At 47.3% G+C, this 25,777-nt stretch overlaps 1 protein-coding gene across 1 annotated transcript in view; it reads left to right on the forward strand.

The window, feature by feature from the left end:
• The first annotated feature begins 9,331 nt into the window (after positions 1–9,331).
• SMAD1 (SMAD family member 1) overlaps positions 9,332–25,777 on the forward strand; it is a 100,351-nt gene continuing 83,905 nt past the window's right edge. Inside the window, exon 1 of the mRNA XM_073549802.1 lies at positions 9,332–9,497. The gene's annotated coding sequence lies outside the window, so the exon portion shown is untranslated. The remainder of the gene's footprint in view (positions 9,498–25,777) is intronic.

The raw sequence follows: 25,777 nt of genomic DNA on the forward strand, positions 1-25,777 counted from the left end.
CACCCCAAATACTGCATGAGGCCCTCACAGCCTCCCCATTCATTGCATGAACCCCGCACAGCCTTCCTATATATACTGCATGAGCCCCACACAGCCTCCCTATATATACTGTATGAGCCCCACACAGCCTCCCTCTATATACAGCATGAGCCCCACACAGCCTCCCTATATATACTGCATGAGCCCTGCACAGCCTCCCTATATATACTGCATGAGCCACACACAGCCTCCCTATATACAGAAGTAGCCCCACACAGCCTTTCCATATACAGCGTGAGCCCCATAATCTCTCCACATACTGAATGAGGCCCCACATAGCCTCCCCATATACAGCATGAGCCCCACACAGCCTTCCTATATAAAGCATGAGCCCCACACAGCCTCCCCACGTACATCATGAGCCCCACACAGCCTCCCCATGTACAGCATGAGCCCCACACAGTCTCCTTTTATACAGCATGAGTCCCACACAGCCTCCCTATATACAGCATGAGCCCCACACAGCCTTCCTATATACAGCATGAGCCCCACACAGCCTTCCTATATACAGCATGAGCCCCACACAGCCAACCCTATGTACCATGAGCCCCACACAGCCTCCCCATATACAGCATGAGCCCCACACATCCTTTCCATATACAGCATGAGCCCAACACAGCCTCCTTATATACTGCATGAGCCCCACAGTCTCCCCATATACTGCATGAGGCTCCACACAGCCACCCCAAATACTGCATGAGGCCCTCACAGCCTCCCCATTCATTGCATGAACCCCGCACAGCCTTCCTATATATACTGCATGAGCCCCACACAGCCTCCCTATATATACTGTATGAGCCCCACACAGCCTCCCTCTATATACAGCATGAGCCCCACACAGCCTCCCTATATATACTGCATGAGCCCTGCACAGCCTCCCTATATATACTGCATGAGCCACACACAGCCTCCCTATATACAGAAGTAGCCCCACACAGCCTTTCCATATACAGCGTGAGCCCCATAATCTCTCCACATACTGAATGAGGCCCCACATAGCCTCCCCATATACAGCATGAGCCCCACACAGCCTTCCTATATACAGCATGAGCCCCACACAGCCTCCCCACGTACATCATGAGCCCCACACAGCCTCCCCATGTACAGCATGAGCCCCACACAGTCTCCTTTTATACAGCATGAGTCCCACACAGCCTCCCTATATACAGCATGAGCCCCACACAGCCTCCCTATATACTGCTTTAGCCCCACAATTTCCCCATATACTGCATGAGGCCCCACACAGCCTCCCCATATAATGCATGAGCCCCACACAGCCTCCCCATATACTGCATGAGCCCGACAGTCTCCCAATATACTGCATGAGGCTCCACTCAGCCTCCCCATATACTGCATGAGGATCCCACATCCTCCCCATATACTGCATGAGCCCCACACAGCGTCACTATATATTGTATGATCCCCACACAGCCTCCCTGTACACTGCATGAGCCCCACACAGCCTTCCCATATACAGCATGAGCCCCACACAGCCTTCCCATATGCAGCATGAGCCCCACACAGCCTTCCCATATGCAGCATGAGCCCCACACAGCCTCCTTATATACTGTATGAGGCCACCACAGCCTCTCCATTTACTACAAGAGCCCCACACAGCCTCCCCATATACTGCATGAGACCGACAGTCTCCCCATATACTGCATGAGGCTCCACACAGCCTCCCCTATATAATGCATGAGCCCCACACAGCCTCCCTATATATACAGCATGAGCCCCACACAGCCTCCCTATATATACAACATGAGCCCCACACAGCCTCCCTATATATACAGCATGAACCCCACACAGCCTCCCTATATATACAGCATGAACCCCACACAGCCTCCCTATATATACTGCATGAGCCACACTCAGCCTCCCTTTATACTGCATGAGCCCCACACAGCCTTCCCATATAGAGCATGAGCCCCACAGTTTCTCCACATACTGAATGAGCCCCACACAGCCTCCCTATATACAGCTGAGCCCACACAGCCTCCCCATATATTGCATGAGCCCCACACAGCCTCCCTATATACAGCATGAGCCCCACACAGCCTCACTATATACACTGCATGAGCCCCACACAGCCTTCCCATATACTACATGAGGCCCCCTCAGCCTCACCATATTCAGCATGTCACCCTCATAGCCTCCACATGTGCAGCATGATACCCCCATAGCTTCCCCATGTGCAGTATGACACCCCATAGCCTCCCCATGTGCAGCATGACAACCACATAGCCTCCCCATGTGCAGCATGTCACCACCATAGCATCCCCATGTTCTGTACGACAGCTCCATAGCCTCCCCATGTGCAGCATGTCACCCAAATAGCATCCCCATGTGCAGCATGTTACCCCCATAGCATCCCCATGTTCTGCATGACAGCCCCATAGGCTCCCCATGTGCAACATGATGCCCCCATAGCCTTCCATTGTGCTGCACGACACCCCAATAGCTTCCCCATGTGCTACATGTCACCCCCATAGCCTCCCCATGTTCTGCACAACAGCCCCATAGAATCCCCATGTGCTGCATGTCACCCCCATAAAATCACCATGTTCTGCACGACAGCCCCATAGAATCCCCATGTGCTGCATGTCACCCCCATAGCCTCCCCATTTTCTGCATGACAGCCCCATAGAATCCCCATGTGCTACATGTCACCCCAATAGCCTCCTCATGTTCTGCACGACAGCCCCATAGAATCCCCATGTGCTGCACGATAGCCCCATAGAATCCCCATGTTCTGCATGATACCCCCATAGAATCCAATGTTCTGCACAACAGCCCTATAGATTCCCCATGTGCTGCACATCACCCCCATAGAATCCCCATGTGCTGTGTGTCACCCCCATAGATTCCCCATGTGCTGTATGTCACCCCATAGAATCCCCATGTGCTGTATGTCACCCCATAGAATCCCCATGTGCTATTTGTCACCCCCACAGAATACCCATATTCATACACATGAAAAAAAACACCACATACTCACCTCGGTCCCGTTCCCTGGCGCTCTGCTCCTCTCTCTAAGGCTACTTTCACACATCAGGTTTTCGGCGTCAGGCGCGATCCGGCGTCATGCTGGAACCGGCAAATGTTTTGTAAAACCGGATGTGACGGATCCGGTTTTCTGCCGGATCCGTCTTTTTCTTGACAGACAAAACCGGATCCGTCTCATCCGGTTCATCCGTTTTTCTATCCGTTTTTCGACGGATTACGCCAGATCCGGTTTTTAAAAAGACCCCTTGTGGCCTTCCGAACGGGATTGGCTACTGGAAAACTATATATAGCGTGTTCCTACAGCCCTTCTTTGACAGGTTGTAGAGGAGAAAGTGCAGGTTGGAGAGAAGAGCAAGTTACTGGCGAAGATGGATGTTGTGATTGGAAATATTTTGAAGAATTTGGCGGATTTTACAGCGGAGGCGAATCGTTTGAGGGTGATTGTTCTGGAGAAGGAGAGAGCGAGACAGCAGCGCATCAGGCATCGTAGACGACGTTTGTGGATCCACCCCATCACAGCCAAGAGAATGACGCGTGGGGTCTATTCTACACTCTGTATGGACCTTCGACGAAACCCGGATAAATTTTTTGGATATGTTCGGATGAAAATGGAGAATTTTGATTACTTGGTGGAGCGCATTGCACACCTCATAAGACAAGCGGACACCTATTGCCGCTTCTCTGTTTCACCCGCAGAGCGTCTGATGGTGACTTTAAGGTTAGCCACATTTATTGGATGTGCTCGCATCAGAGCACACTTTCACTGCAATCTTGTTGGTGGTAGTTTGTATCTCCAAGTGTTATAGCTGAGTTTTGGTATGTAATGCTGTGATTTAAAACTAATTGATTGTTTTTTAATTCCCCACAGATTTCTTGCAACTGGAGAATCCCTTTCGTCACTGCATTTCCAGTACAGACTCGGGATTTCCACCATATCTGGAATAGTGAAGTACACATGCTGTGCACTGTGGGACTCCTTAGCTGAAGAGTTTTTACCAGAGCCCACAACAGAGAGGTGGATTGAAATTTCAGAAAAGTTTCAACAGATATGTCAGTTTCCCAACTGCTTGGGCGCTGTGGACGGGAAACATATCCGCATTGTAAAGCCAGCCGGATCGGGATCGGAATATTTCAATTACAAGAAATATTTTTCAATTGTCCTCATGGCCATTGCTGACGCGGAATACAAATTTATTGCTGTTGATATTGGGGCCTATGGCCGCTCCAATGACTCTCAAGTTTTCAAACTGTCTGCCATGGGGCGTAAACTGTATGGAAACACCTTCCAGTTCCCACCACCTAGACCGCTGCCGCAAACATCTGGTCCACCTATGCCATTTGTCTGTGTAGGGGATGAAGCCTTCCAGCTGTCAGAACACCTTTTGAAACCGTACTCTAGCAGAGGATTGAAAAGAACAAAACGCATTTTTAATTACCGCCTCACAAGAGCAAGAAGAATGGTTGAATGTACCTTTGGTATTCTGACAGCCAAATGGCGGGTCCTATTGACTGCGATCAACCTCAAGACAGAAGCTGTGGACGAGGTGATCAAAGCTTGCGTGGTACTCCACAATTTTGTTATCTGCAAGGAACCCATTTCCATTGAGGACACCTCTGAAGAAACCACCTTGCAAGATTACCATGACATTAGCACTAGAAGTTCTGTGACGGTTTCAGTAATGAGGGACAATTTTGCACTATACTTTATGTCACCTCAAGGCAGAGTACACTGGCAGGATGACAGAGTGTGAAAGATTTGTGCCCTTAACCAAACTTGTGTACCTTCTGTACCAACAGTATATACCTTTGCCAACCAAAGTTGGCTATCTTGTCATGGTCTCTATTTTTAGCTTTAGGCCACAGGTGTGTACCTGGTTGTGTTTTATGCAAAGTATTTCACCTTTTAACAAAAGTTGTGTACATTGTTAGGAAATCACCAACAATAAACACAACTTTTTAGGTGAAATACTTTGCTTCAAACACAACCAGGAACACAACTGTGGCAAAAAGCTAAAATTTACCCACAGTTATATACCTGGTTTTGAATACCTTTTTACCTTTTAAATACCCTGTATTTAACCTTTTTTTTAAACATATTTCGCCGCAGAAAGAAATGACAGACAACCAGTGTAAACAATAATTTAACTTTTATTTAAAATATTTTTTTTTTGTAAACTGTTTTTAAAGCTAAAAAAACTTTTTTAATAAAGGTTTGAAACCAACTGGGCATTTTTATTACAAAACGCATCATAAATCTGTGTAGTGTGGGGTGGAAATACTGCTGGAGGGGCTGCGGGACACTTCGACACTGGGAGTGTGGAGAGAGGATTGGGATCGTGGTGGGGAAGGAACAGTTAGAGGTGATGGTGTGGAAAAAGCTACAGAATGGGTGGACATGTGGGAGGCAGAAGAGGTGGTGGGCGGTGGAGTGGAGGGTTGGGCAGGGACTGTAGGAGCAGATGATGTTGATGGCAAGTTATATGGGGAAGGAGTTTGGTACGGGGAAGGAGTTTGGTACGGGGCAGGTTGCTGGAAGTGGGGAGATGTCTGGTACTGGGGAGGTTGCTGGTACTGGGGAGGTTGATGGTATGTAATAGGAGGGGGAGGATGGAAAGTGGCTGGAGGGGGTGCAGATGTAATAGGAGGGGGAGGATGGAAAGTGGCTGGAGGGGGTGCAGGTGGAGGAACTACTGTGGTGGGAGGAGGAGGTTGGGAGGTAACGTGCTGGAGAGCACCGTGGCATGAATGCATTACATGCATCTGCTGGGTAGGAGATAGCGTTTCCATGCGCTCCACAACAGACCTGAAAAAGGTGTGGTTTGGCGAAGATCTTGCTTCTGAATGCATGGTTTGCAGAAGTGTCTTCACCTCCAGAATGCTGGAGTTGATCTGCTGAAAGCCTGCGGAGATTTGCTCTGACAAGACTTTTAGACAGTTCTGGAAAGATGCATTCAGATGCAAGAACTCTGGCGCATAAGTCTTTTCCTGACCCCTCTGCCGCTGCCGCCCAGTACCCGCAGGTGTACTAGAGGTGGCAGGGGCAGAAGGGTGGGGTAAAGGGAAAGCGATCTCCTCACCAGCAGCTTCATGTAATGTAGGCGGCCACGATGCTTCTGTGCTGGTGGATGGGACAGATGGGTCGAATGTGTGGGAAGGCTGGGAAGGTGCAGATGTACCGGGGCGGTCAAAGTGTCCCTCGGTGCCGGTCTCCTCAGGGATCACCTCAGAAGGGTCCAATCGTGCAGGCTCCCGAGTGCTGCTCACCGTGCTGTGGAATAAAGAGAAAAAAAACCAATTAAAATAGTGACATGGTATGGCCCTGGCTGAAAAAAAAAGTTACATCTAAACATTTTTTTGTCACATGTGGTGTGTAATATTTACCTTCTGGTGACCATTGTATCCCGGAGGAACGACAGGGCTCGTGCGTACTTGTACTTGCTCCTGCGTCCTCCAGATCCACTCGGGGCCCGCATCTCTTTATTGAACTCCTCCTTGAAACGATCCCTCACAGACCGCCACCGCTTCACAATTCTGTCCCCTGAAACGAGAAAGGACAAAGTGGTTAGTATACAACATCAGTGTTTCCCAAACTCCAGTCCTCATGGTCCCCAGGGGTCATGTTTTCAGGATTTCCAAAGTAAATAGAAATCCTGAACACATGATCCGTGGGGACCACGAGGACTGGAGTTCGGGAAACACTGGTTTAAATCAAGCAACCGGTACTGTCCGGCTTTTTCGCCGTAGACAAAAAACGTTACAGTAGCCATTTTTTCCAGACGCCGGATCGCGACACATTGCCGGATCCGGCGAAAACCGGATGAAACGCATGGCCATCCGGCTCGATCCGGCTCTAATGCAAGTCAATGGGGGGGAAACCGGATCCGGCATTGCATTTCGCCGGATCCGGTTTTTGTCAAAAACGCCGGATCGCGCCTGACGGCGAAAACCTGATGTGTGAAAGAGGCCTGAGTCTGCCTCCGCTGCGCTGACTCTCCGGCGGTACACAGCTGATGCGAAGCGATCGTCATCACGTCAGCTGTTTCACACGCTGATTGGTGGAGTAAGTGGCCGGAGACCCCTCCTCCACTAATGCTGACTGCACCTAGGGAGACAACGGAGAGAGCCAGCGGGCGGCCATGGTGCGGCCTGCGGACCTCTGGTTTCCCACCCCACGGCTGTCTGTCAGCAGACCGAACTGAGACAACCAGATGACCGGCTGTGCCCAGGTCTGCATTAGAGGGATGAATAATTATGCACACTGAAGTTTACAGTTATTGTGTCCTGTTTGCTTCACAATAAAAAGAAAAACAAATGTTTACAGTTATAGGTATGTCCTTTACATGAACTTATACAAACCCTCAAGAAAAACTGTAAAATTGCAGGTTTAGAGGCAGCAAAACATGAAAAAGGCAGGGGGTTGAATACTTTCACTACATTATATATATATATATATATATATATATAAAATGTAGTGAAAGTATTCAACCCCCTGCCTTTTTCATGTTTTGCTGCCTCTAAACCTGCAATTTTACAGTTTTTCTTGAGGGTTTGTATAAGTTCATGTATATATATATATTGTGAGGCAGAGACCGGTGTTATTGTTATATGTGAGGGTCACTATGTGTCCCCCTAGGATCACTACCTCCAATAGGTGGCGCTATAGAGTTCAAGTCCTCTTTTTCTCTGAAGATCAATTTGCATATGTGTCCCCAAGGACGCATACAAAAGCATATTGAGGCAGCAGGAGTGCACTGCAGTCACAGGCATAGCTGTGATTGCAATGCAAAATAAAAGTGAGTGAGAGGCGTTAAAAGCACGCATTACACACGCACAAATGATTCTCTTTGGGTTTGCTCCCAACAGCCGTATATTTCTCGGGCGTATTCTTCGGTCCGTGCCAATCGCAGCATGCTGCGATTGTCAGCGTACTACGCCCGTAATACGCCAATACAAGTCTATGGGTGCGCTAAAAATAATGCTCCTCCACTAATGCTGACTGCACCTAGGGAGACAACGGAGAGAGCGAGCGGGCGGCCATGGTGCGGCCTGCGGACCTCTGCTGCATTTCGGCGCGCACGGCGCACCGTCAAAAGTGCGCAGCACGCTACTTTCACACTGGCAGCGCATGATCTGCGCACCCTATGCTAAAGATAGGGTGCGCCGATCGCATGCGTGCAAATGCGATAGTAGGCAGTGATCCCGGATGGGGCGGGCAGGGAGCCGGATCGGGGCGGGGCTTACCGACGCAGTGCGCAGCGTTGTTTCAATGCTAATGTGAAACCGGCCTAAAGCATTTCATTTCATGTTTTTTATATGTCCCTGACTAATAATGAGATGAGGGTTTGTGTGCAAAATTTGGGAGTTGTAGTTGTTATTTTAAGGGGTTAATTCGTTGTTAAAAAATGCGTGTGTTTCCCATTGCCCTATGGTGGTGGCGGGTGGGTTAATCTAACATAGGGTTTATGTCACCATTCGATTGTAAGGGGACATTAACCCTTTGTTAGATTAACCCATTCGCCACCACTACAGGGCAATGCGAAGCACACTCATTTTTTAACAACAAATTAACCCCTTAAAATAACATCTACAACTCCCAAATTTTGCACACAAACCCTCATCTCATTATTAGTCAGGGACATATAAAAAAAACATGAAATGAAATGCTTTACTGAATGTAAACCATGTGTCATTTCATGTCGGGTTGGGGAATGATTTGATAGAAGCCGGCAATTTAATTAGCGGCTATTCTGCTATGAAGAACTCTGTGAAATATATATATATGTTTGTCACAATGACATGTATATATATATATATATATATATATATATATATATATATACACACACTATATATATATATATATATGCATTCTATGTGTCTATATATATTACTTCGTTTCTGTTAGAAACCCTGCCATAGGGCTCCATTATATGTCCATGTTGCAAGGCGGCGAGAAAATCTCGCCATACGGATTACATACGGGTGCAGACATGCGCAAAATACGCAACCACACCTTGCTTACGGATGACATACGGAGCACTATTTAGGGGTCATTCATCCGTATTACGCCTGTAAACTACGGACCGTATTTTGCGTCGGTTAGTGTGACCCCGGCCTAAGTGTTGGTCTTGGCCTTTTATTTTTGAAGCAGGCTACAGGATGTAAGGGGGGCAGTCCGTTTTCTTCCTGGCCAGGTCTTCCAAGTGGCCTATGGCCACAGGTTACTTGTAAAAAACCCTGCAGCAGTGGGTTGGGTGTGTCAGTTTTGGGTTTGCAAGTGTTCAGAGCAGGAGATTCTGCAGAACTCAGCCTGTGTGAGTTAACACGGAGCCAAAAGGCCTGGCACCCCTTAGCATAGCACAGTGGAGCAGTTGCCTACGGCAATTTTCTCGGATGTGGACTGTCTTGTTTCCCAGATGCAATCCGGAGGACATCGTGTGCTGTTTGTTTCTGTGAGTTTGGACATTAAATACGCTTTGCTTTGAACTTTGCTGGGACACTCCCTGTCTGTCACCCACTGCACCAACCCAGCTGAACTACTAATATATATATATATATATATATATATATATATTATATGTGGACAGGTAGATGGAGGACGTGTTGAATGGGCCAAAGGTTACCCAGATGGATTTTTTTTTTTTTTTTTTTGTTTTTCTGTTGGAGAGTTATACATATTCAAGAAAGTCATGCACTATTATTTAGACAGATAATAAATTGTGTACCCTTCAATAGTACCAATAATAGATTTTATCAAATCCAACTGCTGCAGCAGTGTGCAATAATCTCTGCAAGCAAGTGTTAAGTTCTGTGTTCATCATTGCTAACCTACAGTTAACCATTTGTTTTCTGTAACCATAATGCATTCTTCCCTGGTTTACTGGGGCTGTTTCCACTCCATACAATGCTGATGCTGTTACAAGAGTGTGTAATGTCTTCTTCAAGCATGTATCCAGTTTGCCTGGTGATTATTTCTGCCTGCAGCTAACCATTTGTTTGTTGTTTGCCTTTGTTTCTGCCATTCACCATCTGCCTGCTGATACCATGTAATTCTACCTTCAGGAATTTTCTGCTAGTCCTGGACTTAATATTTATCGTTTCTATGTATTTCTACACTGCTAGTTCAGTGTTTCCTACTTTGCCTGCCTGCAATCCTGGATACCCTGGATAATCCTGGTCTTTGCTGATACATGTGTCATCAGGGAAATAATGAACATTGTTCCATTGCCCTCAGTTTGTTGCTTACCCTAACTTGTGTGGGAGGTATTTTGGGATGGTCTCACTATGCAGTGGTACCTAACTAAAAGCTTTGATAAAAATGTGTAAAATAAAATCAGTGCATTGCAGCTTTCTGTGTAACAGTCCATTTAGGCTGTGTACCTACATATGCAGAAAATTCCTGACAAAAAAACCAGACTCCTTCCCAGAAAACGCGTGTTTTTTTTCTGCGTGTTTTTTGCCGTGATTTTTTTTTTTTTTTCCAGAGCATCCCCAGTCTCATAGAAAATAGTTAGAAATGCGAATTTTTCCGCAAAAGTAATGAGCATGCTGCGTTTTTTTACCGCGATGCGTTTTTCATCAATATGCACAAAGTGCGGAATTCATTCAAATGAATGGGATGCGTTTTTGCCGGTAAAAAAGCTTAAACGCAAAAAAAGCTTACATGTGCAGTGCACACATACCCTTAGGGTGCCAATGCTGGCCCTTATCAAATACCAAAAGTGTTTAATAGGGTCAAATCAATATCAGAACTACATAATCGTGCATAGAAGAATGTTAGAAGATTCAGTTTCTTTTACAACATGTGCTTGCCTTTGGAAAGAGAAGGCACCAAGATAAGAAATGTATTGGAAAATGGTAAGACAGTTGAAGTAATGTAGTGCTCTGGGTCCTGGCATTCCTATAGATGCTACTTTAGCATGTAACACCTACCTAAACATTGCTGCAGACTATGTACGAAGGTATTCCATAATACCTGGTTCCTTTTAGCAGGTTAAAGAGCTCTGCCACACTATAAAAATTGTCAAGAAATGGCTTTGAGAACATGACACAGATAATTGTGCTGACTGGTCTCCAAATTCCCTTAGATCTCTATCTGATTAAGCTTTTATGGGTGTGCTGAAAAAACAAGTCCAACACATGATAACCTCTACTTGGAAACCACAGGAGTTAAAGAATGCTAACGTCTTGGTGTCACATACCACAGGACACTTTAAAGCCCCCGTTACACACTGCGATATCGCTAGCAATATCGCTGTAAAGTCACCGATTTTGTGACGTTGCAGCGATATTGCTGTGTCTGATACTTACCTCCGACCGGCTCCCCCGCTGGTTATCGCTGATCGCGCGAGAAGCTCCTGGATCATTCCTCGTCGGGCGCTTCCTGCTGTGACGATGAGCGACGCGTGGAGCCGAGCGGGAGGACGCAGGATCGCCGCATCTGACAGGTAAGTAGCGATCCCCGTCCCCAGCAATGTCGCTAGTGAGATCTGCCTGTGTGGCAGCTCACTAGCGACCACCTAGCGATGCACCAGCGATCCTGACCGCGTCATATCGCTGGTCGGGATCGCTGGTGAGTCGCTAGGTGTAACGGTACCCTAAGAGATTTTGTGGAGTCCGTGCCCTAAAAGGGAACAGATATTTTGGCAACATGAGGGGACACAGTGTTGAGCAGGTGATTTTATTGTTATAGCTAATTGGTGTAACCTATTTCTCACTTGCAGACTACAGAGGACTGTGAAATGTAGCTCAGAAGTAGACTATCTCTAACTTTATGACCAAAGAGAAACTCCCTAGTGTCAGAGATATCATGACAAAGACGATGGCACCATCCTATTAGCAGTTCTGGCTTTCTTTGCTCTGGTGCTGCAAGGGTAATGGAGAATATTACCATAGGGGCTAATTAAAGGATATTACTGCAGTGATGTATTTATTTTATTTTTTTAGTATACTGTTTTAAATGGGGGGGGGGGGGGGCAGTCCTGTTACTGTGTAGAGTGATACTATGTTGCCCTTTTTTTTTTCTTCATGTGATGTAATGTAGAAGTTGGGAAAAAAATAAGTAATGTGTTCTGCAAGTGAAGCTCTAGATAACTGTTATTTCCTGCAGAGACGAGCCCTGGCTGGAAGAAGTGATGGCAATCTGTGCTGGATGAAAGACTAAAAGCAAGGATGAAGGACTTCACCTAGAGACATCACTGGTGAGTTACCTATACACTGACACTATACATTGTATACTATATACAGAGGTCCTGTGTATAATGTTGGCAGGTAATACAGTAGTATAGGTGATGGTCAGCAAGATGACTCATTTAATTGCGCTACCTTCATTACTGAATGCTAAGACTTTGGCACAAATTTTTATTAAGGAGACTGTGACATTACATAGAATTCCCTCTGATATTGTTTCCATCCCAATTTTATAACTAAATTTTGCAAAGCATTTTGTGCTTGTTTAAGGATTCAGCTTTCACTGTCATCTGCCTTTCATCCACATCTAATCGGCAAACTGAGCGAGTGAGACATATCTTGGGTGCTTTGAGAAGTGGGTTTCGTATTTACCCTGGGGGTTCGCTGTAAATAATTGTGACAAATCAACTGTCAAGTCCCCATTTTTCAGGGCATATGGGTTTCAACCTCAGTTTTGCAACTTCAATAGTAATCCTTCTTCTGGGGTACCTGATGAGGAACGGTTCTATTGCATCGGTATGATCAAGGCGTTTTTAAAAACTTAAGGAAGATGGGGTCCAGATGCATGAGTATGGCTGATTGGAAACATTTTCTGGGTCCAGACCTGTGTGTGGGTCATTTGATGTGGTTTTCCTCAAAGAATATTACATTAAAGGTTCCTTCTTGGAAACTAGGACCAATGGTCCCTATAAGATTGTTGCGGTAATCAATCCAGTGGCATTTTGCCTTGCTCTACCATCTACTTTTTACCCTTCGCCACGACAGCACCCACTGGAGGTATCGGATCCACCCCATTTGGAACAGGAAACCCTACAGGAAAGATAAAAGGGGCGGTCCGCCTTTCCTCCTCAGTTTTGGTTTCCTGTTCCAAACGGAGCCACGATATCCTTCAGGAAGAATACCTGGGCCAGGCATGCCGCCTGTGCAGTCTCCTTGGGAACGGCAGGGGCTGCGGTCCAGAGGCAGCGTCGGGGGAGATTCCGTTAGACTGCTCCCCCCTCGTCTGGTGAGCGGAGGGTGATGACTGGGTCCGGGAAGGGCCGCCCAGTCTCACCCAGGAGAGCGTCGGCAGGCACCGGGACGCACCGCTGCCGGGAGCGGTAAGAGCGCCAGTGGCGCAGAAGAAAGAGGATGGAGGCGCCAGCGGCGGTGGCGGTGCATGGAGGAGGGGACCGCGTGGGGAGCGGGACCACGCGGTGAAGCGGCGCGGTAGCCGGCCGGCGCACAGTCTCCTGACCCCCCCCCCCCCCGGAAGTAATGGTTGAACTTCCAGGGCGGGATGGCTGAGAGCGTCGGGCACGCGCGCGGTGATCTCTGGGAGGAGGAGCAACTTCTGGGGGACGGCAGGAGGGAAAAAAAAAAAAAAAAGAGCAAGTTATTTAAACAGCGGCGCAGCTGAGCGCCGATGCAGCAATGTCGTCCCCAACGGAAGCACACGCTCCAGCGGGGGATTCTGCAGGAGGTAGCTCCACCAGGGACCACAACACCGGCCGCAGGAATGAAGCAGGAGAATCAAGGCCTAGGACGTCTCAGCCATCTGATCCGATAATATAAGGCTTCACTGCGTGAGTGTGCAAAGCATATACTCTGCCTACTAAGCTGACCTCTCCTACCCACCCCCCCGCCTTGGTGTCCCCTTCTAGACCAAGAAAAAGGATAAATCCAAGCATAAAGAATGTGCGCTATGCTCGGAACCTCTCCCTGACTCCTACCCTAAGAAGCTCTGTAAGCAGTGCACCAAAGAGACAAAGCAAGGGACCGCATTGTCGACAAAGGACATTAGAGCTATAATCAGGGAGGAGATACAGGCTATTAATCGCGCCAAAACTCCCTCAGAGACTGGCAGCAAGAAACAGTTAACCCTCAGCTCAGAGTCAGGGGAAGAAGGGGGGTTAATCTGACTCCTCACTAACATCCTCGTCATCATCAGACATGGAGGGACAGTCATGTTCCCCCTAGACAGTGTGGACAACCTAGTCAAGTCGGTGAGAAGCACTATGGGGTGTGAGGAACCAAGGGGTGCCCAAACCGCACAGGACATAATGTTTGCGGGATTAGCGGAAAAGAAAAGGAGAGCGTTCCCGGTAATACCGGCAATTAAGGCCCTAATAAAGAGGGAATGGGAAAAAAATGACCAAAGAAGTTTTCTCCCATCAGCCTCAAAAAGAAAGTATCCTTTCAGCGATGAGGAACTATTAAAATGGACCAAAGTGCCAAAAGTGGATGCCGTGATATCCTCTACTTCGAGACAATCGGCTATTCCAGTAGAGGACGCAGGCTTGTTGGCAGACCCGTTAGACCGCAAGGCGGAATCATCATTGAAGAGGTCTTGGGAGTCTACCACGGGTATATTTAAGCCAGCGGTAGCCAGCACATGCACCACTAGATCCATGCTCGTGTGGTTGGACCAGCTGGATCAACAAATCGAGCAAAAGGTGTCCAGAGAAAAATTAAGGGCTGCTATCCCATTGATAAGGGGGGCAGCTGCCTTTATGGCCGATGCGTCGGCAGACACTCTACGGCTGGCAGCAAGATCAGCAGCTCTAGTGAACAACGCCAGAAGGGCGTTGTGGATGAAGAGCTGGAAGGGGGACGCGCAATCAAAGGCTGAGATCTGTGCAACCCCGTGTGAGGGTGAGTTTCTCTTCGGGAAGGCCCTAGATGAGATACTCACCAAAGGAAAGGAAGAAGGCGTTCCCTGACTCTTCTATCCCTTTCTATAGGAGAACCTTTAAGAGGCGACAGTTTGGAAGAAGGAGGCAAACGGAAAGGCCAAATAGATGGGCCACAAAAGAAGAGAAACAAAAGGGTACCATGTTCAGGGGTCCAACGTTCCGAAGGGAAAATAGAAATTAAGGAGTCAGACCCACCTGTAGGGGGTAGATTACGGTTCTTTTATCCAAAATGGGAACAAATATCCTCAAACCCATGGATCTTGAGTATTATTAAAGAAGGAATGAAAATAGAATTCCTTCAAAATCCTTATGATTTCTTTGTCCTAACCCGCCTTAACTCTATGGCCCAACAAAAGGCCCTCGAAGAAGAGATTCGGAGCCAACTATGCAAAGGGGTTTTAGTAGAGGTCCCAGAGGGACAGGAAGGTAGAGGGTTCTACTCTCCCTTATTTTTAATTTCCAAACCAGATGGTACATTTAGAACAATTATTAATTTAAGGAAGCTTAATACGTTTATTAAAAATTATAAGTTTAAGATGGAATCAATCAGATCCACCATAAAGCTTCTCTTTCCAAATTGTGTGATGGCGGGGATTGACTTAAAGGATGCTTATTATCATCTTCCTATCCATAATAGATACCAAAAATATCTAAGGGTCGCAGTGGTTTTCGATGGCAAGGTCCGTCATTTTCAATACACAGCCATGCCTTTCGGCCTCTCAACAGCGCCAAGAATCTTCACCAAGGTGATGGCAGAGGTGATGGCCTATGTTCGTCAAAAAGATACTGTAATCGTACCTTACTTAGACGACTTCCTAATAATCGGGAACTCGGATACCCAATGTACCGAAAGAGTGGCTGATGCAATCTCATCCTTGCAGGACCTAGGCTGGATCATCAAAATACAGAAGTCCAGGCTCGTTCCGTAATCCCTCCAGATGTTTTTGGGGTTCCAATTGAACTCCATAACCCAGAAATGTCTACTTCCGCAGGTAAAGATTGCACTAACAAAAGAAAAAGTAGAGGCAGCCATAGACCACGCATGTCTCTGAGAGGGGCAATGTCGCTATTGGGGTCGCTAGAATCCTGTGCCCCTGCAGTCCGGTGGGCCCATTATGTCCGCACACTCCAGCATCAGATCCTCCAGGAGGAGAGGCGACATGGTGGTCACCTCGAGAGTAAGATAACTAACGCAGGAGGTCTTGACTTCTCTGGAATGGTGGTTAGAGGATGACCATCTATCCTCAGGAGTCCCATGGGTCATAGTACCATCTAGTATCCTGACCACCGATGCTAGCCCCCAAGGCTGGGGAGCCCATATGGGGAATAGCTTTTGTCAAGGAAGATGGAATAGAGAGGAAAGTGAATACTCGTCTAATTTAAAAGAACTGACAGCAGTATACTATGCTCTACATTATTTCCTTCCACAGCTCCAACAGAAACATGTCAGGATCCTGTCGGACAACACCACCACAGTGGCCTACATAAACAGACAAGGAGGTACTCGATCAGAGACTCTGATGTCTTCTGCGGCAAGAATCTTAGACTTAGCCGAAAGCAATTTGTTGTCCCTCTCAGCTCTTCATATCAGAGTAGAGGACAATCAAGAAGCAGATTTCTTAAGCCGACACACACTTCGGCAAGGGGAGTGGTGCCTCAATCACCAAATCTTCCAGAAGATAGTGGCTCTATGGGGGCATCCTCAAGTGGACCTCTTTGCCACAAGAGAAAACAGACAAACAAAGACCTTTGCTTCCCTGTCTCCAGCAGATCACCCAGACATACTGGATGCCCTTCAGGCCCCATGGAGATTCAAGCTGGCATACGCCTTCCCTCCATTGATTCTCCTGCCACAAGTGATTCAGAAAATCAGAGAGGAAAAGGCGAGAGTAATCCTGATAGCACCATTCTGGCCCAAGAGACCGTGGTTCTCGTGGCTACGAATTATGTCAGTGACAGACCCTTGGGTTCTCTTCCCCCCCCCCCCCCCCCAAACCCCGACCTACTCTCCCAAGGCCCTTTCTTCCACCCTCAAGTGGACAACTTACACTTGACGGCGTGGAACTTGAAAGGCACCTATTAAGATCAAGAGGGTTTTCGCAATCATTAATTACTACGCTCCTGCAGAGCAGGAAGCAGTCCACAACCCAAATTTATAAAAGAATATGGAAGAAATTCCTATAGTTTCATACAGCAGAAGTCCCGATAGTCCCTATCTTAGAATTCCTACAAAAGGGAAAGGAATTGGGCTTGTCAGTAAGCACACTGAAAGTACAGGTGTCTGCGTTGGGGGCGCTGTATGGCCATAATATAGCAGGGAATAAGTGGATATCACGATTCATTACGGCATGTGAAAGAATAACTCCGGTTCACATACCCACAATCCCTACATGGGACTTAAACTTGGTGTTAGACGCCCTTACAGAACAACCTTTTGAACCGATAGATACGATAGCCCTTAAATATTTATCATTTAAGACGGCCCTCTTGGTAGCACTGACATCCGCTAGGAGAGTGGGTGATATCCAGGCCCTGTCCATAGATCCACCCTTTTTGCAGGTATATCGGGATAGATTAATATTGAAGCCAGACCCCTCATACCTGTCTAAGGTATCAACAAGGTACCATAGGTCTCAGGAGATACTCCTCCCAACCTTCTTTGAAGATCCCTCCACTCCGGAAGAGCAGAAATTCCACACTTTGGACGTCAGAAGAACTGTCCTAAAGTATATTGAGAGGTCCGAAAGCTAGAGGCAGTGTAGGGCTCTCTTCATTTCTTTTCAGGGCCGTAAGAAAGGGTATGGAGTCACAAAAAGCACCATTTCCCGATGGATCAGGGATGCCATTCGTTTAGCCTACTCTGCAAAAAATGAAGAACCTCCGGGAAACATCAGAGCACATTCCACCAGAGCAATGGCGGCTTCCTGGGCGGAGAGGGGAGACGTTCCAATTGAAACCATATGTAAGGCGGCAATTTGGTCATCCCCTTCTACCTTCTATAGACACTATAGACTGGATCTTTCGTCTACCTCTGACCTAAGCTTTGGCAGGACTGTCCTTGGCACGGTGGCCCCACCCAGGTGATGGTCTCTGGAATCTCTCCAGTGGGTGCTGTCGTGGCGAAGGGTAAAAAGCCGGATTACTTACCGGTAATGCTCTTTTAGTGAGTCCACGACAGCACCCGCTCACTTCCCTCCCTGCTACAAATATCAATGTTAAAAGTATATCTGCTAAAGTTGGATAAGTAAAGATATAAGTACAAAACATTGCCTAATCCTTGGCGGTCCTCCTGGTACTCTGAAATGCAAAACTGAGGAGGAAAGGCGGACCGCCCCTTTTATCTTTCCTGTAGGGTTTCCTGTTCCAAATGGGGCGGATCAGATACCTCCAGTGGGTGCTGTCATGGACTCACTAAAAGAGCATTACCGGTAAGTAATCCGGCTTTTAAGATCTATAATGTAATTCATCGTTCTCTTAAAAAAATCTGTGGCCTCCTCGGTACTATCCCTACCACCACCTTCCCCTGTATGTGGGCGAATTAGGCCATGTGCACACGATGCAGATTTGCAGTGTTTCCGCAGCGGATTTTACCGCGCAGAAACGTTGCATATCCGCATTGTGATGTACAGTACCTTTAAAATGAATGAAAAAAAAAAAAAGACGCTGCGGATTTTTCCGCGCGGTTTTCCTGCGGTACAAAATCCGCAGCATGTTACTACTTTTGTGCAGTTTTCTATCTCCCCTGTTACCAAATCCGCAGGGGGAAGACCGCAATGGAAAACCGCACAAAAACCGCATGAAAAATGGAAGAAATCCGCAGGAAAAATGCAGGTCATTTGACCTGCGGTTTTCTTCCATTCTGCACGGAAAAATCCGCAGGGCTCAAAACTCCGTCTGCACTCAGCCTTATACTGTTTAGAGGGTTATATCTAGCTCATTATACTATTTGGAGACCTATATGTGGACATTATACTGTATGGAGGACTATGTGGGGCCCAGTATACCGAGTGGACGGCGCTGTGGGTCAATTCTCTATGGATGATTATGTGGAGCCATTATATTGTATAGAGGGCAATTTGGGATCCATTTTACTGTATGAGAAATATGTGGATCCTTTTGTATGAAGGACCATGTGGGGCCCATTATTCTGTTTTGGACGACTGTGGGGCCACTATCCTGTATTGAGGACTACGTGGGACCCATTATACTAAATGGAGGACTATGTGGGGGCCATTATAAAGTACTGTGTGGGGTATCACAGTTGGGGAATCATACTGTGTTGGGGTGGACATACTTTGCTGAGGTGTTTGCGGAGGGATACAATAGGGTCATCAAACTGCCTGTGGAGGGTAGCGTGGAGGAATTCACTGTGGTGGTATCATACTGTTTGGGGGCACTTTTGTTGGCATCATACTTTATGGGATCAATGAAAGGCCAATCAAGAGGCTTCAACAGGAGGAAAATTATGTTGTGAGATATGCTATTCTCTGACCCCACTGAAAATTAAGGGTTTTTTTTTTTGAGGGGATCCAATTATAACTTTTGCTATGGGGTCACATGATTTCTCTGCACATCCCTGCCTGCAATGAAATGCCAAATGATCCAGTCATCTAATCTGACTCAAAAGGTCAGGTAATTAAAATGTAACTTGTTTGTGGTACTACCCCTTTAACCCCTTCATGACATGCGCCGTACTACTACTGTTCTGCAAGAGGTGCGATTGTGCCCGGAGCAGTACTTGTACGGCACCGCGACCACGCAGCCTCACACTGAACGCTGCGGCAGCGTGCAAGTGTTAGCTGTGTGTGACAGCTGACACCCCGCAGCAATGCCCACGATCGGTGATAGCACCAATCGTAGGCGTTTAACCCCTCTGATGCCATTGTCGGTAGTGACAGCAGCATACAGAAGCATTGGGCAGGGAGGAGGCTCCCTGCACCCTCCCACCAGAACAACACGCTTGTTCTGGTCATCTCCATGGAGACCTCCAGCACCAAGATGGCTGCGGGGTCCTGCAGGGAAGGTGGCTTGTGAAATCAATGATCTGATGTAAAATAGTAATGTCCCATACTGGGATAATGTAATAAAGTTAAAAAAAAAAAAAATCTTGTGTAAAATTTTTTTTTTTTTTTAAATCCCCAAATAAAGAGAACACATTTTACCAATAAATAGTACACAGGTAACGCGGATCTATAAAACTGCCCCACTAGTTAACCTTCAGTGAACACCGTAAAAAAAAAAAAACTAGGCAAAAAACAATGCTTTATCATTCCGCTGAACAGAAAGTGCAATAAAACACCATCAAAAAGATGGATGTAAATTAAAATGGTATCGCTGAAAACGTCATCTTGTCCCACAAAAAAACAAGCCACCATATTGCTTCATCAGCAGAAAAAGTTATAACTCAGAATAAAGCGATGCAAAAATAATCTTTTCTATAAACTAGTTTTTGTGTAAAAGCGCCCAAACACAAAAAAAAGAGGTATTGCTGTAATCGTACTCACCCGAAGAATAAAGCGGTCTTACCAATTTTACTACATGTGGTGCAGTAATTAAAAAAAAAAAAAAAAAAAAAAATCAGTTCCTGAATTGCTGATTTTTGTTCATTCTGTCTCCCAAAAATTGAAATGGAAAGCGATCATAAAAGTCATGTGACCGAAAATGGTACCAATAAAAACAGCAGCTTGTCCCACAAAAAAACAAGCCCTCACATGACTGTCGGCCGAAATAAAGAAAAAAAATCACAGCTTTCAAAAGGTGGTGACTCAAAAACTAGTTTTCGCAATAAAAGGCAACTTTTAGTGTGTGACAGCAGCCAGACAACCCAATATAAATCTGGTATTGCTGTAATTGCACCGACCCAAAGAATAGTCGCCTAATCACTGATACCACACGAAGAACACCTTAAAAAAATAAAACCAATTCTTTACATGGTGTGGTTTTTTTTTTTTTTTTTCTTCTTCATTCTGCCTCCCAAAGATCACAGTAAGGCTCGGCGCACATTTATCCTGCGCTCTACGCTGAGCGCTTACACCGGGGTTTCTGTGTAAATCTCTGAAATGCGTTATTCAGACAGAACTCCAGTGGAAAATTCCTACGAGGCAGATGGAGGCACCATGGACGCCATAGCACCTGTGATCCGGGGGTGTCCATCTTTTTAGGATTGCATAAAAGTGACGTCTGCCACAGTTTTGTGCACTTATGAAAAGAAAAACCGCGGAACAGAGGCCAGACTGAGTCCAGAGTAACTCTGCTGCCTCACTATAGTGAATGCATCCATCGAGGGTTTCATCGGCATCACGTCACTCAGATTTAGATGGAAACCCCAAAGTAAGTGGGTCAGCGCAGAGCGCTGGATAAGTGATCCCAAACGTTCTGTAAAATGTTCCCAATAAAAGCTTCCACCTGTCATCTGATAATGGTAGTCTAGTGGGCTTCCATGTTACTGGTAGCACAAAGGCTCTGGAAAAGCGAAATGGCTCCTCACCCGCCAAAAGAAATTTAGCAAATTCTCTGCTCCCAAATCCAAATGCCCCCCACCCTTCTGAGCCCCAGTGTGCCTAAACAACATATAGCGCCCACATGTTTGGCATTTCTCTAGTGATGAGAGCCCACTTAATTTACAGGTGCGGGTCTACAGAAGCAAGGGCTGGGCATAATGTACTTGTCACTACAACTTACTGGTCACTGCAATGCCACTTTGCAATTTTCACTCAGCAACATCCACTGTTGCCTATTTATGGAAAACACCCATGAAGTCAAAATAGTCACTACACCTGTAGATAAATTCCCAAAGGGTTAATAATTCCAAAATGGTGTCACTTGAGGGGGTTTTCCACTGTTTAGGCACATCAGGGGCTCTCCAAATGCAACATGGCAACTGCTAATTATTCCAGCATATTTTACATTCAAAAAGTCAAATGGTGCTCCTTCCCTTCCAAGCCCTGCCGTGTGCACAAACAGTAGATTTCCCTCACATATGGGGTATCTGTATGCTCAGGAGAAATTGCACAAAATAGTGTCTGTAAAGTCAGTTTTGACTAGTTACAGGAAAGTATACAAGTTTACCATGATCCCCCGGATCTGACGTCCTTAGACCTTTTTATTTTTGGGGTTAGGTGAAGCAACATGTGTACATTAAACGTATCAGCGACTTTAATCACTTAAAACAGAGAATCACAGACGTTATTCACTCTGTTACACCAGACGTCCTTACCCATGTGTGGCAAGAACTTCACTATCGTTGTCACGGGGGCTTAGTTCCACTAAGGCTGTAATACCCGGGGCCCCTGTGATGTCCCTATAACTAGGGGAAACCCTGTCTGACCCTCAACCCAGGGTTTTTGCTGATGGTGCAAATGCCTGAGCCTCCAACCTCTCCTTGTCTCCTGCTCAGCCCTGCACTTAACCCTCCACCCAGTGAGGAGTCACACCACCAAAGCCCCCACACAAATTATGACAGACAGGGAGAACTTAAACTGCACTGCGCTGCACACACACAGGAATATACAGTAATGTGAGCAGGGCACAACTAAACACAAATATGGGAAGGAGAAAGGATAACAACGGATCATACGCCACCAGATACGAATCTCTCTCTCTGCAACACCTCCACTCCAGACAGGAACCACTTGGTATGAAACACAAGCTATAATCGGCGACGCCCATAGGCCAGCATGACTATTTAAAGACCGAGGGCATGACTAACCATCCAACCTGGTCTCCAGCAGGATTAACCCCCGAGAGCCTGAAGATCAAGCCGGCGCCACTGAGGCTATAGTGGCTGGAGGTGGAACTACCTCTGCCTGCCGGACGCTGTGGTGTGAACAGCGTCCAACATGACATTACCCCGTCTTCTACGAGGGACCTCCGGACCCTCAAGACTCATAGGACCCGGCTTGTCCGGATGACGACAGTGAAAAGAACTGACCAGCCGATCCGCATGTATGTCTGAGGCTGGAACCCAAGACCTCTCCTCCGGACCATACCCCCGCCAGTGCACCAAATACTGAAGAGTACGGCGTACTACTCGAGAGTCCACTACCTTGGCGACCTCGAACTCTAAATCGCCATCCACCATGACTGGAGGTGGCATCGGCGTCTTGTCCACAGAGCCTACCACCTTTTTCAATAAAGCCCTGTGAAACACGTTGTGTATCTTGTACACCGCAGGAAGTTCCAACCGATAAGCCACTGGGTTAATGATGGCAGAAATCCTAAAAGGCCCAATAAACCTTGGACCCAGTTTTAAAGATGGAATTTTGAGTTTTATGTTCTTCGTAGCTAACCACACCCATTCACCCACACACAGGTCCGGACCTGGCACTCGTCTGTCAGCCACCCGTTTGTACTTGGCACTCATGCTCAACAAACGCTGTTTCACCTGCCTCCAGACTGACGACAATTGGGCTCCTAGCTGATCCTCCTCCGGGACACCCCCCGAGTCACCCTGACGTAAGGTACAAAACTGAGGATGTTGACCGTACACACAAAAGAATGGAGACTCTCCCGATGACTCTTGGCGGTGATTATTTAACGCAAATTCGGCCAGAGGAAGGAAAGTAGACCACTCCTCCTGGTTGTCGGACACAAAGCATCGTAAATACTGTTCTAGATTTTGGTTCATGCGCTCAGTTTGTCCATTAGACTGTGGATGAAACGCCGATGAATGTGACAACTTGAACCCCAAACGTGAGCAAAAAGCTTTCCAAAACCTCGCCACAAATTGCGTACCCCTATCAGATACTATGTCCGACGGTACTTCGTGAAGTCTGACCACCTCCTTCACAAATACCTGAGCCAACGTCTTGGCATTGGGCAATGAAGACAACGCCACAAAATGCGCCATCTTTGAAAAACAGTCAACCACCACCAGGATGACCGTGTTCCCTGCCGAGGCTGGCAAGTCAGTGATGAAATCCATGGAGATTTCTGTCCATGGCCTATTGGGTACCCCCAGAGGCTGTAGCGTGCCAGCAGGACGGGTTCGGGGTGACTTAGCCCTAGCGCACGTGATGCAAGCTGCCACGTATGAGACCACGTCCTGCCGGATTTTGGGCCACCAGAAACGACGCGATACCAGCTCTAAGGTGCCCTTCACCCCTGGATGACCAGCCAGTACCGAGTCGTGGTGTTCCTTCAACACCTTAAGCCGAAGATGCAGGGGTACAAACGATTTGTTGGCGGGAAGTCCTGGCGGTACCTCCTCTTGGGCCTCGGCAATCTCCGCCTCTACCTCAGTCGTGAGAGCCGAGACCACTACCCCTTCCTGGAGGATGGGTACCGGCTCTTCCCGAGGTTCTTTCCCCCCCCCCCCCACCCCGGAAAACACCTAGACAAAGCATCCGCCTTGGTGTTTTTAGCCCCGGGACGGTAAGTCACAAGAAAATTGAAACGAGTAAAAAACAATGCCCAGCGGGCCTGCCTAGGAGACAGACGCTTGGCCGACTCCAGATAGAGCAGATTCTTATGGTCGGTGATGACTGTGACCTGGTGAGCTGCCCCCTCCAAGAAGTGTCGCCACTCCTCAAAAGCCAATTTGATGGCCAACAACTCCCTGTTGCCGATATCATAATTCCGTTCGGCTGGCGACAGCTTCTTGGAGAAGTAGGCGCATGGATGCATCTCGCTCAAGGAGGAGCCTTGAGACAGTACTGCCCCCACTCCCACCTCCGACGCATCAACCTCCACCACAAAAGGTTTAGACACGTCTGGTTGCACCAGAATGGGGGCTGAAGCAAAACTATTCTTCAGACGCTCAAATGCACGTATAGCCACCTCGCCAGATCGGCACCTTTTTTTGTCATGTCCGTGAGCGGTTTGGCGATAGTCGAAAAGTGTTTTATAAATTTCCTATAATAGTTCGCAAACCCAAGGAACCGCTGGAGTGCTTTCAGACTCTCTGGCCTCTCCCATTGCAGCACCGCTTGCACCTTAGCGGTGTCCATTTTAAACCCGGCTGCGGACACAATATGTCCCAAAAAGGGCAACTCCTGAACACAAAATAAACATTTTTCCAGCTTAGCATAGAGCTGGTTCTCCCGGAGCAACTGTAACACCTGCCTGACATGCTCCAAATGAGTGTCCCGATCGCTGGAATAAATGAGGATATCATCCAGGTATACAATCACAAATCTCCCCAGGACATGAGCAAATACATCATTAATAAAATGTTGGAAAACGGCAGGCGCGGTGGTCAACCCAAATGGCATAACCAGACTCTCAAAATGACCCTCAGGAGTGTTAAACGCCGTCTTCCACTCATCCCCCTGACGGACCCTTATGAGGTTATACGCTCCCCTGAGGTCCAGCTTGGAAAACCATTTCGCCCCGCTACCTGGTTGAACAAATCCAGGATCAACGGCATTGGGTAGGGATCACGGATAGTAATCTGGTTTAACTCTCGGAAATCCAGACACTGGCGTAACCCCCCCCATCTTTCTTCTTAATGAAGAAAAACCCTGCGGCTACAGGCGAGGACGAAGGCCGGATGTGTCCTTTGCTCAGACTCTCTGCGATGTAGTCTTTCAGAGCTTGTCTCTCAGGACCAGAAATATTAAACATCCTGGCCTTAGGTAATTTGGCCCCGGGTTTTAACCTAATCGCACAGTCATAGGCTCTATGTGGAGGCAGTTCTGAGCAACCCTTCTCAGAGAAAACATCCGCGAAATCCTGCAAAGCCTCAGGCAGGCTGGGCGTCACGGCGGACACGCATGTGGCCAAGCAATTGTCTTGGCAGAAACCACTCCATTGTACTATGTCCTGAGTTTTCCAATCAATTACCAGGTTGTGCCTGGACAACCATGGAAAACCGAGGACCATTTGTGCTGGGAGATTACGGCGGACCCTACATGTAACCGACTCAGAAT

The sequence above is a fragment of the Dendrobates tinctorius genome, unplaced genomic scaffold (genome assembly GCF_039654945.1).
Source record: "Dendrobates tinctorius isolate UK_male_01 unplaced genomic scaffold, ASM3965494v1 ptg000161l, whole genome shotgun sequence".
Classification (NCBI taxonomy): domain Eukaryota; kingdom Metazoa; phylum Chordata; class Amphibia; order Anura; family Dendrobatidae; genus Dendrobates; species Dendrobates tinctorius.